The sequence below is a fragment of the Schistocerca cancellata genome, chromosome 8 (genome assembly GCF_023864275.1).
Source record: "Schistocerca cancellata isolate TAMUIC-IGC-003103 chromosome 8, iqSchCanc2.1, whole genome shotgun sequence".
Taxonomy (NCBI): Eukaryota; Metazoa; Arthropoda; class Insecta; order Orthoptera; family Acrididae; genus Schistocerca; species Schistocerca cancellata.
In genome coordinates this window covers 328,969,866-328,996,399 of record NC_064633.1, presented here as the reverse complement: position 1 = coordinate 328,996,399, position 26,534 = coordinate 328,969,866, and the positions used below count along the sequence as shown (strand labels likewise).

At 40.8% G+C, this 26,534-nt stretch overlaps 1 protein-coding gene across 4 annotated transcripts in view; it reads right to left on the bottom strand.

The window, feature by feature from the left end:
• Positions 1–26,534, bottom strand: part of LOC126094841 (uncharacterized) — a 255,530-nt gene that overhangs the window by 66,105 nt on the left and 162,891 nt on the right. The window lies entirely within an intron of this gene.

The following is a 26,534-nucleotide window of genomic DNA, read 5'->3' as shown; positions in this document are numbered from 1 at the left end:
TTGATGTCATCACTCTCCAACTTTGTGTCGTACAAGACGACGACGTTCCCATCGCGAGGCACTACTGAGAAAATTAGAGAACCGGCATTTGAGGCTGACTGCGGAACGATTCTGCTGCCGCCAATGTACGTTTCGTGTAAGGACCACGAAGATAAGACGAGAGAAATTAGGACTCGAACAGGGTATATACGAGTATACTATACTGAAAGCATAATACTCGAAACGTCTTCTTCGAATACAGATTCTCTGAAGCCATGAAAGACTATTTCAGGAGAACTGCGTCGTCTTTCTACCTAGAATTCGCACTTAAGTTTCCCGAACATTTCTGTTAAACTTTCGTGTGGGCTGCACGGCCCTGTTACGATCCTAACAGCGCGTCTCTGAATTCGTTCCATGTCTGTTATCACGCCTGCTACAAAGTTAATATAAGTAAGGGTAAGATCTGTCGTGCTACAACTGGAAACTTCCTAACAACCCCTCTTGCGTTGGCAGGATCAAATTTGTAATGTCAATTGAGACATCTCATTTTAATTGCATATTCGGATTCTACGCCGAAAATACGTACGTTTCACTGAAGCAATTGATCCTCTTTCGTGGCAGACGGCGCCGTAATAGAGAAATATCTAGTGTGCCTGTTTTTGCAACTAAGATTCCACATTTCATTTACGACGTAACAGTAAACCTTGTGTTCTAACGGTTAACACTACTGTTCAAACGTCATTTGAGTGTTGCAAATGTGATTGTACAGTCGTTGGGTTCCCTCGCCTCTCACCTTTAGGGTGAGTACCCGCGGCAGGTATGCCTGTCACTATCACTTCATGGACGTTTTACCTTTTTACAACGATTGTGGTTTGTATTCCGACCGTAGCCGCCTAGTAGTCAGTGCTGTTACGGCTGTTGGATAGAAACGCACCGAAATCAGTTACCCGAAATCAGTCACCCTAATGGCGGGATTCGAGGGCGGCCACCGAAATCAAGTATTCCGATGGTTTGGGAACTTACCACAGTCAAACCTGTAGGGAACAGGAAACTACGTTACCGTACTAGTAGCTTATTTGCCAGAAATGTCAATGTCTAGTCATATTATTTGTGCTGTACAATCACATTTTCAACTCTCAAGTAACGTTTGAACATCAGTATCAATCGTTAGGAAACTAAGCTTTACATTTTTGTCGTAAGTTAAACTTAGAATCAAATGTGTCGGTTCTTAATTGCAAAAGCAGGCACACTTGATAGTTGTCGATTACAGCGTCCGAAACTATGTTTTGACCAAACCATACGCATTTTTTGACACAGAATCTGCACATGCAATAAAAATGGGGCCCCCATTTCAAAATGGGAAGTTGACCCCGACTACACAAGATAGGTGGTTGGGTGGTGGCCATTTGTAGCACAGACACATGTCCCCTTCACTAATATTATCTTTACACCTGAACATTTTTTTTACAAGATGTGTCGTTTTCGAGATATTTAGCTGTCTCAAATTAAAACAAAGAAACCGTATGTTACCAAGCGGTTCATAGCATCCGATATGAGTTGCAGAGGGCAAAAAGACATTTTCAGTATTTCATACAATTTATGAACGAATTCAAAAAATTCAGATGCTGTCGTCAGCCACTCATTAAAAAAAATCTAATCTTATGTTACATGCTTAACATAGAAAAGTATTACAGCAAGAACCTTTGTGTTTCTCTTGAGGAAGCTTAACTAACGGATTTCAAACACCCAGACTTCATTCGTCCAGTATCTGAGAATGAGACTTGCAACAAACGTTGCAGATAATTTCAAACCTTTACGAATCTTTGTCGCCGATCCCCCCCCCCCCCCCTCCACACACACACACACACACACATACACACTGATGAAAGGAAAAATTTTAGCTCTTGCTAAGCTGTTCGTGCGATAGAACTTCTGCATAAGGTATGGCGTTTTAATTTATTATTTCTTTACTGCATACTCTTGGTCCTCAAAAATGAGTTTAAAGATTAAAATGCGACTGTAAAAATCCATCGTGGAACCACTGACAGGTTACGTGACAAAGTGTTGGGTATTCACAGAGAAGAAATAAAAGAGAACTTTAGAAGTGGACTACCTGAGAAGAACATTTAGAATTTCCCAACTTTATCGCGTAAGAAATGAGGAAATTAAAAGAAGGACGCGGACACTTTATAGTATTACGGACAGAGCAGAAGAAAGACAGCCTGAACTTTTAGGGCAGTTCGAAAGAATGGAAGAAGACAGATGGCACTTTCACGGCAACCTCCTCGGGCGGAAAGAAAAGGAAGACAACGGAAAGAAAATGTGGCTAAGTGGCATCCAAGGAGCGATGAAGAGGATGAGGAAGATTGGCGAGATCGAGGCATTTGGCGACAGAGGTACGAGATGCGGCGATGGCAGTAAGACCCCCGCTACGAAAGCAACAACTACTTGACTCTGTAGATAGTATCTACATATACCACTGAATGTACCTGCAAAATTGTATCATTCAGGAGATACGATGTCACGGTCATTGGAGTGCGTACAAAACTAGCTTTTGCTTAAAACGGAGCGCAAATGATCCACAGCATAATCCATCCAGCGTATGATGATGACAGCACTTCGCTTTTTCCAACAGACTTTCAAACATATTTTCAAGACTTTTCTAAACTTTTGCTTCCTTGCCTGTTCACCATCAAACATTTAACTCATTTGAAGCCGTTTTATTAATGGAAGTTCTATTATTTAAAGAATCGGAGGTTTACTGGTATTATAGGATTGATCAGTCTGGCGTCTTGCGTGTTATTTACTTCGCCGGTGCGCTTCACTTTCTCAGAACCTTCGCAGCAAATCTAAGTCTTTCATGCTCCTTACCTAATACTACCCCCCATGAACCATGGACCTTGCCGTTGGTGGGGAGGCTTGCGTGCCTCAGCGATAGAGATGGCCGTACCGTAGGTGCAACCACAACGGAGGGGTATCTGTTGAGAGGCCAGACAAACGTGTGGTTCCTGAAGATGGGCAGCAGCCTTTTCAGTAGTTGCAGGGGCAACAGTCTGGATGATTGACTGACCTGGCCTTGCAACATTAACCAAAACGGCCTTGCTGTGCTGGTACTGCGAACGGCTGAAAGCAAGGAGAAACTACAGCCGCAATTTTTCCCGAGGGCATGCAGCTTTACTGTGTGGTTAAATGATGATGGCGTCCTTTTGGGTAAAATATTCCGGAGGTAAAATAGTCCGCCATTCGGATCTCCTGGAGGGGACTACTCAAGAGGATGTCGTTATCAAGAGAAAGAAAACTGGCGTTCTACGGATCGGAGCGTGGAATGTCAGATCCCTTAATCGGGCAGGTAGGTTAGAAAACTTAAAAAGGGAAATGGATAGGTTAAAATTAGATATAGTGGGAATTAGTGAAGTTCGGTGGCAGGAGGAACAAGACTTCTGGTCAGGTGACTACAGGGTTATAAACACAAAGTCAAATACGGGTAATGCAGGAGTAGGTTTAATAATGAATTAAAAAATAGGAGTACGGGCAAGCTACTCCAAATAGCATAGTGAACGCATTATTGTGGCCAAGATAGACACGAAGCCCACACCTACTACAGTAGTACAAGTTTATATGCCAACTAGTTCTGCAGATGTCGAAGAAATTGATGAAATGTATGATGAGATAAAAGAAATTATTCAGGTAGTGAAGGGAGACGAAAATTTAATAGTCATGGGTGACTGGAATTCAAGCGTAGGAAAAGGGAGAGAAGGAAACATAGTAGGTGAATATGGATTGGGGGTAAGAAATGAAAGAGGGAGCCGCCTAGTAGAATTTTGCGCAGAGCATAACTTAATCATAGCTAACACTTGGTTTAAGAATCATGAAAGAAGGTTGTGTACATGGAAGAACCCTGGACATACTAAAAGGTATCAGATAGATTATATAATGGTAAGACAGAGATTTAGGAACCAGGTCTTAAATTGTAAGACATTTCCAGGGGCAGATGTGGACTCTGACCACAATCTATTGGTTATGAACTGCAGATTAAAACTGAAGAAACTGCGAAAAGGTGGGAATTTAAGGAGATGGGACCTGGCTAAACTGAAAGAACCAGAGGTTGTAGAGAGTTTCAGAGAGAGCATAAGGGAACAATTGGCAAGAATGGGGCAAAGAAATACAGTAGAACAAGAATGGGTAGCTTTGAGGGATGAAGTAAAGGTAGCAGAGGATCAAGTAGGTAAAAAGACGAGGGCTAATAGAAATTCTTGGGTAACAGAAGAAATATTGAATTTAAATGATGAAAGGAGAAAATATAAAAAGGCAGTAGATGGAGCAGGCAAAAAGGAATACAAACGTCTCAAAAATGAGATCGACAGGAAGTGCAAAATGGCTAAGCAGGGATGACTAGAGGACAAATGTATGGATGTAGAGGCTTATCTCACTAGGGGTAAGATAGATACTGCCTACAGGAAAATTAAAGAGACCTTCGGAGAAACGAGAACCACTTGTATGAATATCAAGAGCTCAGATGGAAACCCAGTTCTAAGCAAAGAAGGGAAAGCAGAAAGGTGGAAGGAGTATATAGAGTGTCAATACAAGGGCGATGTATTTGAGGACAATATCTTGGAAATGGAAGAGGATGTAGATGAAGATGAAATGGGAGATATGATACTGTGTGAAGAGTTTGACAGAGCACTGATATACCTGAGTCGAAACAAGGCACCCGGAGTAAACAACATTCCATTAGAACTACTGACAGCCTTGGGAGAGCCAGTCCTGACAAAACTCTACCATCTGGTGAGCAAGATGTATGAGACATGCAAAATACCCTCAGACTTCAAGAAGAATATAATAATTCCAATCCCAAAGAAAGCAGGTGTTGACAGATGTGAAAATTACCGAACTATCAGTTTAATAAGTCACGGCTACAAAATACTAACACGAATTCTTTACAGACGAATGGAAAAACTAGTACAAGCGGACCTTGGGGAAGATTCCGTAGGAATATCGGAACACGTGAGGCAATACTGACCTTACGACTTATCTTAGAAGCTAGATTAAGGAAAGGCAACCCTACTTTTCTAGCATTTGTAGACTTAGAGAAGGCTTTTGACAATGTTGACTGGAATACTCTCTTAAAAATTCTGAAGGGGGCAGGGGTAAAATACAGGGAGCGAAAAGCTATTTACAATTTGTACAGAAACCAGATGGCAGTTGTAAGAGTCGAGGGACATCAAAGGGAAGCAGTGGTTGGGAAGGGCGTGAGACAGGGTTGTAGCCTCTTCCCGATGTTATTCAATCTGTATATTGAGCAAGCAGTGAAGGAAACAAAAGAAAAATTCGGAGTAGGTATTAAAATCCATGGAGAAGAAATAAAAACTTTGAGGTTCGCCAGTTGTAATTCTGTCAGACACAGCAAAGGACTTGGAAGAGCAGTTGAACGCAATGGATAGTGTGTTGAAAGGAGGATATAAGATGAACATCAACAAAAGCAAAACGAGGATAGTGGAATGTAGTCAGATTAAATCGGGTGATGCTGAGGGTATTAGATTAGGAAATAAGGCCCTTAAAGTATTAAAAGAGTTTTGCTATTTGGGGAGCAAAATAACTGATGATGGTCGAAGTAGAGAGGATATAAACTGAAGACTGGCAATGGCAAGGAAAGCATTTCTGAAGAAGAGAAACTTGTTCACATAGAGTATAGATTTTAGTGTCAGGAAGTCGTTTCTGAAAGTATTTGTATGGAGTGTAGCCATGTATGGAAGTGAAACATGGACGATAAATATTTTAGACAAGAAGAGAATAGAATATTTCGAAATGTGGTACTGTAGAAGAATGCTGAAGATTAGATGGATAGATCACGTAACTAATGAGGAAGTATTGAATAGGATTGGGGAGAAGAGAAATTTGTGGCACAACTTGACTAGAAGAAGGGTTCGGTTGGTAGGACGTGCTCTGAGGCATTGAGGGATCACCAGATTAGTACTGGAGGGCAGCGTGGAGGGTAAAAATCGTGGAGGGAGACCAAGAGATGAATACACTAAGCAGATTCAGAAGGATGTTGGTTGCAGTAGGTACTGGGAGATGAAGAAGCTTACACGGGATAGAGTAGCATGGAAAGCTGCAACAAACCAGTCTCAGGACTGAAGACCACAACAACAACAACAACCTAATACTTATTTTACGTCAACACCCACTTCATATCGTTTCTTATTTTTACCCGTAAATACCTATATAATACGACGTGCTCAAGATATTCACGAATAAAGAGGATGTTCGACACGAGTAGTCGACTTTGATCAGTGACTTAGGAAACAAACGACAAACGTCGTAAATAATACGTCAACTGTGACGTCATATCAGAGTCGATTTGGAGAAAGTAATATAGAGAAACATTTTTGAGTAGCAAAAATTTCCGCATCGCGAAACAGATACTTCGAATTACGAATACTGTAATAATGAAATAAGAAAATAATTATTAGTACGAAAGAGGAATGGAGTATTGTAGATAAAATACAGACTGGCGCTATATATGGACGTCAGAAAATACAGCACGAACTGTAATTTTCTCGTAAAAATTGAAACTATTAAAACATACATTTTAGTTACCGGTATATCAAAGGAAGATTTCAATACTCATTTACAAATACCGTAGATGAACTGTTGAACACTAAATCGAATCATAACCGACAACTATCGCTATCCGTTGACAACGACGTAAACTTCTAGATTAAGAAGTGCTGTTCGGAAAATACGCTTCACGTAGCTAAAAAAAAATAAAAAAATAAATCAGAAATCTGCTGTTACGTGGCGTTCGATAATGATTGGCAGTGCAGTAAAAGCTGCGGGACAGGCCCGACCTCTACCCGTAATTTCAGCAACCAAAGATCAGAACGCCACCCCACGTACCACGATATAGTATTAGGGCAATAATAATAGCTCTCACGATGAGTCACATATAGATAGCCAGTCAGGTTCACGGGAACATTATTTGCTTCACGAATAAAATGTAGCTTACATTAGGCCTATATTCGGAAATAATTAAATCTTTCTGACCTGAAAAACGAGTAAATCGAGACCTATTCCGAACTAATAACCAAATAAGCCTCACAACCAAGAAACTGGATATATCCATCGTCATTACGCTATCCTTCGCCAGTGACAGTACTCATCCGTAAATAACGTCGGCTGGTATTTTCTTCTAATGAATCGTAACTTAACCACAACGCCCAAATTTTCGGCAATATCAGAAATAAGAAATACAATTAGGTTATTCCAAAGACGAACATATATCTCAATATTCACTACAGTTGAACCAGAGCACTGTATTACGGCAATAGTACTATCGCGTTAGCATCCGTTTTCTCTTACAACTCACATAGAAATTTTCACATTCCACCTAACATAGATCTCGGGCTACGCTACAGGCGAGTCTCTCAGCACATGTAGTTTCCTTGGCTTTTTAATAGCAAACTGTTGCGTCCAACATAACCTCGGGGTACGATACAGATCAGTCTGTCACAGCAGACAGCTTTTTCGTTGTCACATTTGTTGGCTTCACCTACATGCTTAATAATAAGCAATGACGTTCTTTCTGGATAAGTTAATAAGACTCACTGGATCCCTCAGTTTGTCCGCCAGTTTCACAACGGTGAAACGAACGCGAGGAACTAAAGGGTCTCCACTCTTATTACTTTCCAAATCATCGTCAAAATCAGGCGCAGAACTAGGGCGAGTAACTGCCTTTATGCTACCAATAAATAAATCTCACGCGTACATCAAAGACAGACTTCTGTTTCTAATAAAAATCAAAGATAAACAAATTGGTGTGTCTATAAGCAATGAGAATCCCATCGAGAGAATATAACTTTAATGTAACGGTGCACAGAAAGGACTAGCGAGTACGAGTGATTTATGTCACCATGACTGTTTCGTCACTGTTGTCCAGTCTGTGGATATCAACGTACGAGTAGATGCGCGTTTGTTACAGGGGTGACAGCCATGTGATATTTCTGTCTGCCGACCCGTGAACAAGCCCGTGATAAAACTGTGTCTTCACCACTACGTTTTGATAGCCACGCGCGCACGAATGACAAAATTGTCACTCTCCGTGCATTCTCTGCTCCCCATTCTATTTCCGATTATTGACAGAGAGACACGCAAACATGGCATCAACATCTTTACGCAACGTGATCACGAAGGCGATATCGATACTGATATTGTTATAGAAGAAGAGGAAAGAATACTAGCGCTTACCAAAAAAAACTGAAGAATATTGGTGCGTAAATATGAAAATTAAGTATGGGAAGAAATCAGACGAATAGTATTTTTAAATGCTTGGGACACCTTGTTTTCAGCTGAGAGAGATGATCTCATGTTCGTATTTTTGTTTGTCAGTGCAGGTAAAATTCAAAGTAATTCATCAAAACATACAAAACTCGTTCGAAAATGTTGAAAAAATTTCCTTTGATGTTGTCGAAGTTTATGAAACATGTGTAAAACTAACCACTTATCAGCCTGTTACTGCAATGACGGTGTATCCACTACTCTTTCATGTATGTGTGTGTGTGTGTGCGTGTGTGTGTTTCTTTTTTTTTTTTTATTACCCATGATTTCGCAAATAATGGCCGTCTCTTCACAATCCATATCGACAAACGACACTTTGAATAAAAAAAAAAAAAATTAGTGTCATCCTTTGTGGGTGTTGTGTGCTATCCTTAGGTTAGTTAGGTTTAAGTAGTTCTAAGTTCTAGGAGACTGTGACCATAGATGTTAAGTCCCATAGTGCTCAGAGCCATTTGAACCATTTTTTTTGTCATCCTTTGTGAGCGCACTACACTTTTTTGCCGTGACAAACTTTTTTGTCACGCTGACAAAAACCACCCGTGCGTGTTAGCCTGAATGCTATTCCAATAAACCACCAAATCGTGATGTCACAGCTGCCATCACGTCTCTGATCATTCGTATCGAATAGTCCTCTGGAGTCTATGTTCATTACTGACCTTGCAGTGAGATTATATCGCGTTTATACAGGATTTAGGTAATTTCCAGGAATGATTGCCAATCGAAGTCACGACGACCAAACGATACATATCGAATGTGCGATCGTAAATCGATCATGCAACTCTGGTGGCGGGCGTTATACGTATGTTTACGGTGGTCACTACAGCAATGACAAAAGAAAAGCGTTACGAAAATATTTGTAATTGGAAAGGAGACTACTTACCTTACTCGTCGGCGCTGTTGTCGTCATGTTAAAGTCCATTACGGTGGTCTGGATGGATAATTTGGAAGAGTGGAACCATGTATTCTTCCTGAAACTCGTTCGTTTTCCGCACTTTCCGCAATGAAATTGTAACGGTATTTCAGCATCGAAACTGTTCTTACGAAGTTTTACACGTGTCGCACCACCACAGTCTACACAGTCCCTTCTTTCCTCGTCCGGTAGTATTCCATATTTGCGACAAAAAGTCAAACAAGTTTCTGTGCTGGATAAACATGGAATTAGATTTTTCCATGTAAGAGAATCCTCCGAAGAAACATCAAGAACACCAGACATTCTACTCACTAACGATCTAAATCGTCTGGGTTTTGCTAGTAACTCACAAATAATTCGCGGAGGTATGTAATTTAGAGCAACTACGGGAAAAACAGGAAACAGATAACATTGACGATCACAGCGTCCACCAGCGGAGTCGTATGATCGATTTACGATCGCACGTTCGATATGTATCGTTTAGACCCAGTGATTTCGATAGGCAATCATTCTTTGAAATTACCCAGGATTTATCTTACATTTATCCACACTCATAGAGAGCTGCCATACTTACACCAAGTGGAAGTTTTGTCCAACTCTTTCCGCATTTCATTATGATCGTCCACTGACGAGATTCTGTTGTATATCTCAGCATCGAAAGCGAAAAGCCTTATAGCGTAGCTGACCGTATCTGATTAATCATTTACGTCGATTTTCGATTTTTATCATATTTCGATAGATTAAGGTTTTATTTAAGTGCTATGAAAAGGATCTTGCTGAAAAATTTTTTTTCGAGCCTTTACAGAGCATTTTCCTACCACGTGTGTTTATGTGCCACGCCCACTTTTCTGTCACCCACTTTTCTGCATATATTTTAGATCTTTATATCCCCTACATTGCACGTTAGGGATTTTTTTTAACTCCCGAGTGTGTTGGCTATCATTGGAATGCAACGGTAGGTATTCTTTTGTTTCTGCTATTTGTAAACAACACGCTTTCAATCACGCGGTTAGTTTTGTTTCAAGTGTGATTGCGAGTAGTTGTTATAGAATACTTGCAGGTATACTATGGCCAGACAATTAGGAGAAATAAAGAAAATCTGGAGGCAATGGAGAGAGATGTTTGGGCCATATTCTTCCATAAGTCCTCTACTGATGATAAGCCATATCATGGATTGTGTCCATCAGGAGAAAATTCGTGGAGCAAATACAATAGGGCTCAGGCAACTAGAGAATCTTATTCTCACCAGCATTCTCTTCCTGTTGCTGTTATTACAGCAATGAAACCTATTTTCAGAGACTTGGCTTATCCTGGCCTTCTAAGGTAATGTCTGCGTGAGCAGACACAGAACTCAAATGAATGTTTCAACAGCATAATTGGGAACCGCCTTCCTAAAACTATATTTGTAGGAATGTATACAATGAAACTAGGAGATCATGATGCTGTTATTACATTGAACTGTGGTAATATTGGAAAGTGTTATGTACTGAAAAAGCTGGGAATTAATCCTGGTGAAAATACGATCACTGGGCTGCAACATTGCGATAAAATGGGGATAGCCGATGCAGACAGGTCTGCATCTAATATGACCAAGAAATAAAGACAAACATCCAGGAAGGTGAAAAAGAAGCTGGAACACCTGCTAGAGGCCAAAGAAGGGCCATCATATGCAGCAGAACAGTTCTAATTAACTGTAAGTAACAAATTTCAAAAGTTTTTTTGTTTAAAGTCAATTTCCTGCTAACTAAAATTTTCAGTGCATATGCCCCATTATATCAGAAACTATCATAGATAAATGAATGAAGTTTTCAGAGATTCTGCATAACATCAAAACCCACCTCTGGTACTACATTCATTAATAATTCCCCATTAGGAAGTTGACAAAAAAATATTTTCTGTGGAAAAAAACTTAATATTTTTGTTAATACCTTTAAAAAAGTATATCTTAAAGACTATAAAATGGATAAAGCAGATTTTAGTACAGTTGACTCTATTAGCATCATGTAACATAAAAATATTAAGGGTCTGCATCAAATAGTTTTTTAAGAAATGGGTGAGATACTTGTCTAAATTAACATGGGTTGGGTAGGCAGGGTGTGATCCCCTTAAGAGCGTTAGAGGTCCTATTACGCACACTTGCTTTCGATGCAATCCTCTAATTGTGGGGGCAATGTGATTCGGTTATCAACTAGCACTGTTTTCTCTTACATCAAAGCGAGACTGGTGACAGACGTGTTGTAGCTACTCTACCTGCCTCGGTGCTCATCTGAGGCTCGTCTAGGCAAAAGGCGCGAACAGATGGCGGCCGTAGCGCGCCGCGGCTGCTGACGTCAGAAGGGGGTGGGAGGCGCCGGGGCGCCCGGCGACCCTACAAAGACGGTTGGGTCTTGTGCGAATGCGTCGGTTGCTGGGCAATAGTTATTAGCGGACGGAGGACTACACGCGCAAACTAAGTTGATACCGGTGCAGTGACGGATGGGAGCGACTGCAACTGCACTTCCTACTTACAGTCGTTCCCATCAGCCACCACGCCGAGTGTCGACTTAGTTTGCGCGTATAGCACTCAGCCTTCTGATTCCTACGAGGAGTTTGCAAGAACTCAGGTAACAGTATGAACAATACCTTTAGTAATTTTCATATGTCCGTGACGTGGTGGAAAGTGATACACGGATATTAATCGCAGTTCGTATTCTAAGGATCACGCCTTCTAAATCTTATATGTAAACATATTTAGCGGGATATGAGTGGCCCGAAGACTTCTTAAGTAATAGAACCCAGTACGTTGTCCTGGACGGCAGGTGTTCAGTAGAGACAAGGGTATCATCAGGAGTGCGCCAGGGAAGTTTGATAGCACGGCTCTCGTACCTACAGGATGTATCATAATTAATGACGTAAACCCATAGAGACGAAAGAACACTATACTAGAAGCAAAAATGTCTCAGTAACCATGGGCTCTGAAACGAAGACCTTAAGAGCTATCACCACTTCTTCATTTCCGATACCGTGAAACAAATCTCGTCTACAGCAAGTTATTTGCTTTCTGTATTTGGCGTGTGGACACTCGTTAAAAAGAGTGGAATGAGAGTGATAAGGGCTGTGCAGTCTATTCATTTTTCACGAATATCCGGGAGTGGGTAGGGATGCGGCATATCAACCTCGATCGAAGCGTGATTCATTTTGTGTCTGGACACAGCCCTTATCCCACACACTTTCAGCGCTTGATGATTTCAGAAAGTAATTTGTGGAAATACGGAGAAATTGGTTCCCCGGAAGACTTTCTTTTGAAATGCGTTAGATGCATGCACTGACGCAACAACACAGAACACATAACGTAACGGAAACTACACTACACGAAACACTGAAGAACCAGATTTTTTCCCCGACGGCTTATATTTAGTCTTTCCCGTTTCCTTTTTATTTTCTTCTTAAAACTATACCATAAATTTATAATTTACTGCTTCGAGAATCATTTATTCTTGTTGCAAAATAAGAGTAAGCACATAAAAGATAATGTCGAAGAGCAGACAAAAGAAATCCACACAGCCTTTCATTCACATGGTGCTGCACAGGCAACAGTGCCCGTGGCCTCAACTGCATAACATAATTTTACTTGTCGTGGTGACCATGGGTGTTGGTTAAGAGGTCTGTGAGTAGCACTACAGACTCTATACAGTAATAAGGTTGCAAGCCTTAGTAACCATTATGCAGTTAGAAAGAAAAAGGATGCAGCTTTCCATATTTTGAGAGGAGGTATATGGACTAAAACAAGGGAAAAAGTTCGATAAACATGGGCTCTAAAGTGCACACGTTAAGAGCTATGAGCATTTGTTCATCTTCGAGTCTGTGAAACACATATTCCCAAGTGAGAATGTGTCCATAGCTGTTTACGTATGACTCCTAGAGCCCATGTTTACTGGACTTTTTTTTCTTGTTCTGGACCATACTACCTCCTCCAAAAACATTGAAACCAAAGAGCTTGTAGTAGAAGAGATGTGTTCCACAGTATGGAATATGAGTGAGTGCTTGTAGGTATACAATTTAGAGACCATGTTTACGAAACATTTCTTTCTTGTTTTGGTCCATACTACCAACTCTAGAAGTCGCTTAGCCTGGGCACAAAGTTCAAAATCTTGACACAAGTAGTTTTTGTATAGATCAGAATCTAGAAGTACGTGCTTGTGATATGCTATGGCAGAATACTTCTCTGATAATTATAACAGTCTACATATTCCTTTTTGGAAGCTTTTAGCTATTTATGAGAAATCTAGATGCATTATTTAGCTACCCGTCAGACAAGAAGAAACAGTTTTTACCTTGTGGAGATTTCAGTGTAGATTTTTTAAAAGATACAGCCAGGAAAAATGAATCATTATTTGGGAGTTTCAATCTAATTTCAGTAGACAGTTTTCCAACTCGTGTGCAGCAAGATAGTAAGACACTGACTGACAACGTTTTTGCAGACAATGCTCAGGCTGAAACAATCAATACGCATCCAGTTGTTAATGGGCTGCCTGATTCACACAGTTAATGGAAATAAACTACATGTCACCTTGTAAATCTGAGGCAGGTTTATACAAAACAGTGAGACTTACTAATGAGAACAGGATACAATATTTTAAGATCTGTTAAAAAAACAACGAAAGCCATGGATAACGAAAGGAGTTAAAACCTCATGTACGATGAAGAAGGAAATTTATATATAAAGGCAGAGTAAGCCAAAATCCGACATTATTTGCATACTATAAAAAATACTGCAGTATAGTAAGAAAAATCATTAAAATGTTTAGAAGTATGCACATCCTGACAGAAATAAGTGATGCAGATATTAAGAGTAAAACTATATGGGATACCGTAAACGGGAGACAAGACAGACACACTGTGTGCAAGGTACCATAACAGTTAAACTGATAACTTACAGGATTCGAGTACTCTTAACAATCACTTCCTAAATGTAGGAGCAAAAAAGGATTAAATGGTTTAGTTGGAGAAGCAAGGGAATATATTAAAAATGACATTCCACAAAACTTTAATCTACTAGAAGTAGCACTAACAGCCTTCATTGAAATTAACAGATTATAAAAATTCTAAAAACCAATAGCTCATGTGGTGTTGATGGGACTTTAAACAGAATTTTGAAAAGTTGTGCAACTTAACAATAATGTCGTTAGTTGTAAGTAACGCACCAACGACACAGGAAATTATTCTAGATTTGTTAAACGTCTTCATAAGAAAGGTGACAAGACAGACTAAAACAATTATCGTAGAATGTTTTAACTGACATCTTCAATAAATTAATGTACTCGTGAGTAATCTCACACTTAAATAAGAAGTTTACTCGGCACGTCTCAGTTTGAATTCCAAAATGTTTGCTCGACTGCAAATGCTGTTTATTTATCCACTCATCAAATAGTGCAAGCATTAATTATTAAAATACCGCCAGTTGATATTTTTTGTAATCTTTCCATGGCGTTTGATTGTGTAGATCACGTTACTTTCTTACAAAAAATGAAGTTTTACGGAACTGATGGTTTTACGAACAACTGGCTTGAATCACACTTTAGAAACAGAGTGCAAAACGCTGTGCTGAATAATTCGAACAATGTTAGAAGGGTAGAAAATTTTAGTGAGCAGTGAGAAGTCCCGAAGAGGGTGCCACGGTGTTCAATTTTGGGTGCACTTATTTTCCTTAAGTACGTGAATGACCTTTCACTTAATTTCTCTGCCTCGTGATGGCTGGGTGTTGTGTGATGTCCTTAGGTTAGTTAGGTTTAAGTAGTTCTACGTTATAGGGGACTGATGACCATAGATGTTAAGTCCCATAGAGCTCAGAGCCATCTGAACTTCCACTTAACATTCAACATGCAGAATGGGTACATTTTGCAGACGATACTAGTGTTATAATAAATACCATTAGAGACAAAACAACAGAAGAGATCGTAAATGATATTTCCCTGGAACTTATTAAGTGGTTCTCAGAAAATGGACTCTCCCCAGTTTTTGAAAAACGCGCTGTATTGAGTTCTGTACAAGTAAGTCACACCAACAACTGATGTAGCTTATTAGCAGGTATCAGTAAATAGGGTAGGATGCTACAGATCTGTGGGTGTATATATTGATGAAAACTTGAACAGGAAGGAGCGTATTAGTGAGCTTCTAACAATGGCAAGCAGCCACCTTTGCTCTTCGCATAATTGCCATTCTTGGAAACAAACGAGTTAACTTCTTGACAAATGTTGCGTATTTCCTCTCAATAAGGTCTTATGAAATATTTGTCTGGGGTAACTCACCACTTAGTTAGAAACAAAGTATTGATTGCACAAAAGCGAGCAGTAAGAATAGTATGTAGTGAAACTTCCTGGCAGATTAAAACGGTGTGCCGGACTGAGACTCGAACTCGGGACCTTTGCCTTTCGCGGGCCGTTGGTAGAGCACTTGCCCGCGAAAGGCAAAGGTCCCGAGTTCGAGTCTCGGTCCGGCACACAGTTTTAATCTGCCAGGAAGTTTCATATCAGCGCACACTCCGCTGCAGAGTGAAAATCTCATTCTGGAAACATTCCCCAGGCTGTGGCTAAGCCATGTCCCCGCAGTATCTTTTCTTTCAGGAGTGCTAGTCCTGCAAGGTTCGCAGAAGAGCTTCTGTAAAGTTTGGAAGGTAGGAGACGAGGTACTGGCAGAAGTAAAGCTGTGAGGACGGGGCGTGAGTCGTGCTTGGGTAGCTCGTTGGTAGAGCACTTGCCCGCGAAAGGCAAAGGTCCCGAGTTCGAGTCTCGGTCCGGCACACAGTTTTAATCTGCCAGGAAGTTTCATAACAGCGCACACTCCGCAGCAGGGTGAAAATCTCATTCTGGAATAATATGTAGTGTTCACCCACGGCGTCTCATAGGTTCCTCTGCATTTTAACAGCGCCTTCACTAGAGGGGAAAAATGACTTTTATTACCCTTTATTAAATATATCAATGGTTCAGTAACGAGTTCAACGTGCAGCAACAAAAATCTTTGATAATTTGCGCAATATCATAAAATGTTTGACAGATAGTAAAGCAAGTTTTGAATCTAACCTAATAGTTTCTCCTGGACAACGCTTTCTATCGCACTGACGAATTTCAGTTTAGAAACTGGTAGCCGGTGAAAGAAATTGTTTTTAAGTGTAGCTGCATGAGTGTCACTAAAAAGGTACCGGCAGGTGCTCATTAATGTTAACACTAATTATCTGTACATATGCTGTAAACTGACCCGTTCCAAATTATTTCGATAAAAGAATCGTTCAAATAATATATGGAACAGGTAACCAACAAGCGAATTACGTGAAATTTTCTGTGTACAAGCGCAAAGTTTCCGTTTCCTCCGACAGACAGTGTAGCTGCAGCAATGTTTCAAAATAGTGTCTGTAAATGATGGACGTTACAAGCAGCGTGTCGTCATTGAATGTTTGACTGCGGAGAAAGGAACTATGAGGAATATTTGCAGACGTTTGTGTGATTTCTACGGAGCATCTTAGTCGACTGGAGTAGAGTCCGTTGGTGGGTATAGACAGCGAGGCTGTGACAAGGCTGTTCTGTGGAGCTCCATGATTTGCAGCGAGAGGGGAGACCAGCCACGTCTGTCACACATGACGTGTTGTGGCGTGCCTACGTTCCCATTCGCGAGGATCGCCGCATCACGACTAGGCAGTTGGCACTGCTTCTACCAGTCAGTAAATGAAGTGCAGATGCAATAATCTGCGCTCCTGAATACTACTCCAAAATGTTTGCAAGTTGGGTTCTGCGCAGCCTTACGATGGAACACAAAAAAAAAAAAAAAATAGTTTCAGAGTCCACTTGTTCGGAGCATTAAAGGAGAGCACTTGTGGAACACATTTTGAGGGCGACGAGCAGGTGCTTCACAAAATGAAGAAATGGCTTTGCGACCAGAGCAAGGACTGGTACCGACGGGGCATACGCACTATTGTGTTTCGCTGTAAGAAGACCCTAGAACTGGAAGGAGATAATGTGGAAAAACTGGGTATGTAGATAAAAAAAATCATTCTTTCATGTGTCTAACTTTCATTGAAGGAATAAATAATTGTTGAAGAAAAAAATGTGGGGTATTTTTTTTTGGACGAGCCTCGTAGTTACAAAATACAATGCGATTTATTGGCAGCCTTCTGATGATTTAATCATCTCAGACGCTCTGGTTACAAGTGTGAAAAACAAATTTTACCCTGTCTTAGCTCCAACAGAAATATTTTTCTCCAATGGAAACCTGAGGTACACATTTGTGAATGTTCAACTTTTCATCATGCGCAATTGCTGCCAATTGTTGAGCGTCACTATGAAAATATTAGAAATGCAATGCTGCAGTGCGCAGCAGTTCGTGGCCACCAGAATAAACGGTTGTGTTTGGCGCGCTACAACCTGCTGTATAACTGAATCTTGTTACTGTATTTTGCATAGTCATTACTGAATGATCATTTAATTTACTACAATAGAGAATATTTCGTAACTAGTTATTTTAGTTCATAAAATGAAGTTTATTTTTAAAACGGGTACATATTTTTGTATAAATCTTGCATCTAAAATAATTAAAAAGTCACCTAAGAACATTAGCATATGAAGAAAAATGTTCCTTCCTCCAGGAAAAATTCAGGTCTGAAAGGGTTAAGAATATCTTTCTTCAACTTCTGGAAGATATGAGGTGCAGCTTTGAGGATGTTACGAATTTCTTTAATGCTCATTGTCCATTAATCAACCTCCGTGGGTTTGATTCAAAGGTTATTTTCAGTAAACACTTCTGAAAGACTGCTGGGATCACTGGATTGTTATCTGTTGTAGAATCTGTAACCGGGTGCCAGATTCAAGTCGTACACAACAGCATTGCAACGTAACTTCCCGCGGACCCATGAAGAGCAATGACTCATGTGAGGTGTTCCTGGTTGCTATTTATCTATCTGCTGAGGGGCACGAGTATACAGATAGTGTTAGCATATCGTGGTTTAATTTCTATGATGAACAAAAACCGTGATTAAAAGTAACAAAATTAGTACAGAACGAATCTTTTAGTCGGCATAGGAGTGAAAATTCATTCTGGAAACATGCGCCTACACTGTGACTATACTATCTCCTGCAATATCCTTTCTCGCAGGAGTGCTAGTCCTGCAAGGAATAAGGAGAACTTCTATGAAGGTTGGAAAGAATAGGAGAAGTAATGGTCGCACTACAGCTGTGAGGAGTGGTCGTGAAACGTGTGTGGCCAGCTCAGCGAATAACACCATTGTCTTCGAAAGCCAAGGTTCTGGGTTCAGGTCCTGGTCAGGCGCACGGTTATAATCTCCCAGAAAGTTTCAGCAAAAGGAAGGTTTGATTATACCTCAAGAACAAAAAAGTAACGTCTCTCTGCTTATACCTCCTGGTGAGAATACTCCTATATGCGTTTATACCTACAGACTTCTCTAATTGGCGACCAACCCCTGGAATACCTGCATTGCAATAGGGCACTAAATTTTGACTTTCTATTTCAATGATGTATGTTATCTGTAAACGATCTCCCAGAAAGTTTCAGCAAAAGGAAGGTTTGATTATACCTCAAGAACAAAAAAGTAACGTCTCTCTGCTTATACCTCCTGGTGAGAATACTCCTATATGCGTTTATACCTACGGACTTCTCTAATTGGCGACCAACCCCTGGAATACCTGCATTGCAATAGGGCACTAAATTTTGACTTTCTATTTCAATGATGTATGTTATCTGTGAACGATCTGTGTACGAGGATACAATTAGCCTACGGTTAAAATAGAAGCAGCGTATTTATGTTACCCAATAACTTGTAAGACACTCAAAATAGATGAGTAGATGCATAAAAATGTGATTCTTTCATCGAAAACAGAAACTAATAAAATTTTTTAAAATTATCTCTTTTTTTATTTCGGTTGAGCACAACCTTCCTTAAGCGTTTTCATTACTCATCCCAAATAATAAATCCTCATTCGCTTTAAAATCCAACCGAAATGACAAAGGTAGAATCTCATTCACTATATGAGAAACTGTGTAAGTATCGGATTTGCTGTTTGTTACTCTATACTTGCTGTACTACCATGTTTCGAAGCAACAATCAGTTTAAAGATTCAGGTTATCAACTTGAACAGATTTTTGTATTTCGTTCCCTAAATTAAAATCAAGGCTAATGTTTACAGAAAAACAAACTCAAAAAAATGGTTCAAATGGCTCTGAGCACTATGGGACTCAACATCTTAGGTCATAAGTCCCCTAGAACTTAGAACTACTTAAACCTAACTAACCTAGGGACATCACACACACCGATGCCCGAGGCAGGATTCGAACCTGCGACCGTAGCAGTCCCGCAACAAACTCATATTTGTGGAATTCCAACATTGCGTTGGTAGAAGCACCCGCAACCGTACTCAGTTTTATTATTTCATTACTTTTCCGTCTCAGTTAATGGTAACTAGTTTCGAACTTTTCCGCTCATTATCAAAATATTACCCGAGTGGTTCTGAAATGATTAATAACAACTTTAATACATTTTCAGCTATAAATAACTGTTCAGCTTTGAAAATAGTTCGCCTTAATGTAAGTGACTACTTCACACTAATTCTTATACTAGCGGAATGTGGCCGAATTTGTATTCCGCTAAAAGAAGACTTAGTGTGGAGAAGGCACTTACATTAGGCATCCATTTTTTGAAGCTGAACAGTTATTTATACCTGAAAATGTATTAATGTTGTTATTAATCGATTCAGAGCCACTCGGGTAATGTTTCGATAATGACCGGGAAGCAGTCGAAACTAATCACCAGCCCGAAAAAGTGAAACTGCCGAGCGAGATAGCGCGAGGGGCGCTTTGCCACGGTTCGCGGGGCTCAGCTCCTCCCCCCTCTCCCTTTCCCCTCCCTCTCCCCCTTCCCCCGCCACGGTGTGTGTGATGTGTGTTGACCTTAGCGTAAGTTAGTTTAAGTCAGAACTAAGTAGTGTGTACGCCTAGGGGCCGATGACCTCAGCAGTTTGGTCCCTTAGGAACTTACCCCAAATTTCCAATTTGTAAGTGTAATACACAAAGAAAACAAAGAAATAATGAAATTAAATTTTCTCATATTCCGACTGTCTAATTTACTGTCATATGTGAAGTGTAATTGATTATTGGTACTTAAAATACAGTACGACCCTCGAAAAATGATGGGTACCCTATTATTCATATCACAAGGATTTAAAACCAAGGAACTCTTATAGCCTTCACAATGGCAACATAAACAGGAACCACGGCAACATGAAACTGCAGAGCATGAGACCATGATTCCTGATCACCGCGGTATACACACGCAGTGAGTTTGCGTTTAGGTAACTTTTAATTTGGCGTCCGCAACGAGATCATTAGAGGCGGAAAACCTGCTAGGATTGGGGAAGGAAATCGGGTTTGCACGTTAGCGAAAATACAATTCAACTCTGGATGGTCAGACGGGTGTAGGAAGCTCGCTCCTTGGAGTGGTACGTGTGATACCAAATCACAAGCTTCCCATGTAGTTTGATGTGATTATTTTCCAGTGTAAAGATAATAGCTCGGATTATAGTTTTGTGGGATAATATTAAAATAGTAATATTAAAATTGTGTATATATAACTTTTCTTTCTATTCTATGAAAGCATGTACATTTATCTGAAAACTACAGCGCTGGAAACATGCTAAGGACATTACGTCTAGTAACACTTATGTGTAGGACAGCTTCTAACCAACTGTTTTGGAGTGCAGTCTGTTTTGGGCAGTCTGCCGTATAGAGTTTTCATCTAAGGGAGCACGCCGAATTCATTCGAAGGAAGGTCTGCTTTCCCTGTTACATGCGAGACGCGCATATGAGATGCGTGACCTGCTAGTTATCACGCATCTGGCTGGCACTCTGTGGTAAAAGCGGGAATGGTCGCTAGTGGAAAGGGATCCTATGGACTTTAGAGTCGTTGTGGCCTAACAAAGAAGAATCTAGTGCAATACCACTGTCTTTCTTCAGACGACATCATTACTACATCGTCATTGTCATCGTCGCCGGCGTCAGCTGCGTAAGAGCAGATTTAGATGGGCTTTAGACTATATACACTGGACTCACATTTGGGAGGAAGACTGTTCATACCCGCGCCCAGCCATCCAGTTGGTTTTTTGTGTTTTCCCTAAATAGCTCCAAGCAAATGCCGGGATGGTTACTTTGGAAGAGCCGGTTTCCTTCGCCATCCTTGACACAGTCTGTGCTTGTGCTCCGTCCCTAATGACCTCGATGTCGACCGGACGTTAAACTCAATCTTCCTTCCTTTTTTAGACTATATAGCTGTCTTAATGACTTTTTTCTGATTTAATTTAAGAATATAGCATTGTCTAACTGTAATTTAGTTGTGAAACATTATTTTTCTTAGTCGTTGTTACCTGGGACAGAATACTATATATTATTACCCTACTTGTGAATCGGAGAATCAGTGTAAGCCAAAGAAAAAAAAACAAAGTTGAGAATATCACAAAAGATGTAAAATTATGTCTGCCTGAGTTACTGATTATTTCAGTAGCGATTACTTTAAAATAAGTAACCTTAAAAAGACACAAGAGTCCAAATATTTTGAATTATGATTTATATAAATTTTCTTATGTTGTGAATTCTTTTCGCGGTTTTTCAGGCATGCGTAATATTTTAGCGTTCTATTGTGTTCTTTGTCCGAAGTGTCTAAAAAGTAATTCTTTGGGAGAGTCAGACCAGTTTTGGCTACTTTAGGTGAGTTTGTTGTGTAACGACAAGCTCCGATGTGCAATAACGCAACAGGCATCGTTACTTGTTAATTTTCTTATCCAATAATACACAAACAGCCACGGCCTTCATGATACAGGACTTGGTGCAGAATTGGCATGAATATAGTTAACTGTTTCAGTGAGTCGGTGGATTGTGCAGAAGAACGTGTTTCTGCGAAGTTTCGTGTCCTTTTCCATTGGTGTAATGCCAATAAACTCTTGGGTCCCTGGCCGCAACTCTAATTTTTATAAAGAGGAATATGTTGGTGTTTCCGTTTCCTCCTGACGAAGGAAAGAGGGAGACAAGGATTGAAAAGATTCCAAGGTAAAATCTTTCATAGGGTACAGCAAACATACGTACTGGTGTTAAAGATATGCTTATTCTGTTTTAGAGTCCGTACTAATAATCCCTCGTAAAAAGTTGGATTTGGAAAGTAATACTGTTCCATGATTATTTCCAAATTTACCTACGTATTTTCCCTCTCCTGATGTTTCCTTGAAACCTACGTCTAGGTTCTTGATTTACAAAAATGTAAGACAATGTACTATATTTTTTGAAAGAAATTTCCGCCGTTTGACTGCTTGTTGTCCTTTTATTTTACAGTCATGATTGCGGCCTTTGGAGCCATTCCAAAGTGCATGTTGAAATGTAACAATATGTTTGACCTATTAGTGACATGTCATCGCCGAAAAAACATGTTTCTTATCTTACAGACCAGTTGTCGCATTACAGGATACGAGTACATAGGGAAAAGACAATATGAATGATACTGTGTAGAATGAGAAATCACTAACATACAGTATAGCGTATTTAATAGCTAACATATTTCTGTGATCTGCAATCATCACTTCTATTCATCACCACTTTCCTCACATGATATCCTGAAGCCATAGATCAAAAATACAGGTGGATGCGTTTTTCTTGACTTCCGATAAACATTTGACTCGGCAGCATACGAACAATTATTAATAAAATGTTCCATTATGTGGTGTATCCAACAGAATTTTTGACTGGCATGAGGATTTCCTACAAGTAAACCACCCTCAGATTTAGTGGTAAGATGGCCCACAGGATAGCCCGTCTAAAACTGAACGCAGATCAAGCATGAAAACAGGAATAAGAGGTACTGAACTATGAAAAAAAAAGCAAAATCGAAACAGTGAACGGTCCAGGCTTAACAAATTGAACATTAAATACAACTTAAGAGCGACTGCGTCGTGGTTACGTGGTCATGGTGTTGAACTGCAAAAGGGGGCGAGCTGGGTTCAAAACTTCGTCAGGCCATCAATTTTAATTTTTTGCCACAACATTACGAACTCTTCGTCCTGTTATTGAAATGTTTGTTACCTTTCTGTAGTCTCGGCAGTTGTCTTACTATACATTGGTTATAGACTATGAGTCATGTGGTAAGAATAAATTACCATCGCAAGTAAATGTGATGAATATTGAGAGCAGGCGAGATACCACATAAACGTCTCATAGAAATGAAAACAGCAAATAAACGGACGTGAACTGTTACAACAAAGTAATTCAAGAGTCAAAACTTCCAAAACGGAACACAACTTCAGAAACGATAAAAACATACGTTTTGACAGAGCACAGAGGAATTGTGCGATTGTGAAACTGTTGCGTTCATTTGTTGCAACTTTTATAACAAACTATTACGTTTCCATCATTTCCGTGGAAGTAATCACATTCACATTCAACCGAACACCAAAATTGGGCAAGGAGGCATATCTCACTCACTCACCAGGCGTACAAATTAGGTGAGGTAAGAGATTCCTATCGTATGACACACGTGCTGTCACTGATGCCTTGTATGAGACACCAGACGTGTTTTCGGTGGACGATTCGCTTGATTTGTCATCAAAGGTTTGCGGTTCTCATTCGAAAGGCACTTCCTTTCGGCTACTAGTAGAGTACTTGTGGAGAATCGACTATTATTTTAGATCCCTACCTTATACCTCGCTGTTGCAAACGGCCATTACATCACGACACAGACACAAATTTGAATATAGCGAATAATAATAATAAAAAAGAATATCATGAGAGAGCTTCGAACACGACTCGCCCGCTTCGCTTTCTAGCATCGTGACCACTCCACCACGACGCCATGCGTGTTATTATTAACTCAATGTTGCACCTGCTAATCTTAAACCAGCTTAACCGTTCATTGTTTCTATTTTTTTTTCACGGTTCAGTACACCTTCTTCCTGTTTTCACGCTTGATCTATGTACAGTTTTTGATGGGCTGTCCAATGGGCCCTCTTACCAAAAATCTGAGGGAGGCGCAATGGGTAGTTTGCTTTGTTAGTAGGGAGGATGCAGCATGTTATCTTGGATAGGATTGAATTGTTTTGGGGGAGGAGACCAGACAGCGAGTCATCGGTCTCATCGGATTACGGAAGGATGGGGACGGAAGTCGGCCGCGCAAGGAAGTCAGCCGCGCCCTTTCAAAGGAACGATCCCGGCATTTGCCTGGAGCGATTGAGAGAAATCACGGAAAACCTAAATCAGGTTGGCCGGACGCGGGATTGAACCGTCGTCCTCCCGAATGCGAGTCCAGGGTGCTAACCACTGCACCACTTCGCTCGGTAATTATCTCGGATAGAGTCGTCGACAGAACTAGAAGTTACTTCAAGTGTGCCTGAGGCAAGTCGGTTGGTACTAGAGTTATAAACTACAGTAGAATATCATAAGGAAACGTAGACTATGCTAGTTTTTCCAGTGGACTTGTTCAGTAAAGATCCTACCTGCGTTACCTGTATGTTTCGCGTGTTGCATAACTATTGGACCTTACCTCGTTTCCATGGCTTTGTTTATGTATGCGATCAGAGTTTTACTACATTCCCTTCGAAACCGGAAGCGTTGAACCATATAGAAATTATAGAAACTTTTATTATTTATTATTTTATTATTTACTATTACAGAAAATATAGAATATTGTATCACAGACACAGTCCCTTTGGCTGTTCAGAGATGTCACTAACCCCACCCAAAGATGTAAACAATCATGCATGAGCAGCGGCTATTAGACGGAGGGGTCCGACAGTCAATCAGTTCCAGACATTCCACCAGGACGGAGGTACACGGCTCTTATTGTCTGTAGTTCAACTATGCCTAGACGGTCAATACCGCGGTTCGATCACGTTCGCATTGTTACTTTGTGCCAGGAAGGGCTCTCAACAAGGGAAGTGTCCAGGCGTCTAGGAGTGAACCGATGCGATGTTGTTCTGACATGGACTAGATACAGAGAGACAGGAACTGTCGATGACGTGCCTCGTTCAGACCCCCCAAGGGCAACTACTGCAGTGGATGACCGCTACCTACGGATTATGACCCGGAGGAACCCTGACAATAACGCCACCACGTTGAATAATGCTTCTCGTTCAGCCACAGAGCGTCGTGTTACTACTCAAACTGTGCGCAATAGGCTGCATGATCTGCAACTTCACTCCCGATATCCATGGTGAAAGTCCATCTATGCAACCACGACACCATGCAGCACGGTACAGATGGGCCCAACAACACGCCGAATGGACCGCTCAGGATTGGCATCACGTTCTGTTCACCGATGAGTGTCGCATATGACTTCAACCAGACAATCGTCGGAGATGTGTCAGGAGGCAACCCGATCAGGTTGAACACCTTGGACATACTGTCCAGCGACTGCAGCAAGGTGGAGGTTCCTGTTGATTTGGTGTGACGTTATATGGGGCCGACGTACGCCGCTGGTGGTCATGGAAGGCGCCGTAATGGCTGTATGATACGTGAATGCCATCCTACGACCGATAGTGCAACCATATCAGCAGCATAGTGGCGAGGTATTCGTCTTCATGGACGACAATTCGCTCCCCAATCGTGCACATATTGTGAATGACTTCCTTCACGATAACGACATCGCTCGACTAGAGTGGCCAGCTTGTTCTCCAGACATGAACCCTATCGAACATGCCTGGGATAGAGGCTGTTTATGGACGACGTGATCCACCATCCCCTCTGAGGGATCTACGCCGAATCGCCGTTGAGGAGCGGGACGATCTGGACCAACAGTGCCTTGATGAACTTGTGGATAGTATGCCACGACGAATACAGGCATGCATCAATTCAAGAGGAGGTGCTGCTGGGTATTAGAGGTACCGGTGTGTACAGCAATCTGGACCACCTCTGAAGATCTTGCTGTATGGTGGTACAACATGCAATGTGTGATTTTCATGAGAAATAAAGAGGGCGGAAATGATTTTTATGTTGATCTCTATTCTCATTTTCTGCACAGGGTCCGGAACTTTCGGAACCGAGGTGATGCAAAACTTTTTTTTTGATATGAGTAGAAAGAACTTTAGTAAGTGACCAAAGTTCACCACATGCATCATCGTTTGAAAATGTGGGAACTGTGCAATGTTAGGACCATAGAAAACGTGACAGAAACCACGTGTGAGTACTGTGGAACCATACATACACCGGGGGTGAGGAAAGTCATGGGATACTTCCTAATATCGTGTCATCGTGTCGGACCTTCTTTTGTCTAGCGTAGTGCAGGAACTCGACGTGTCGTGGA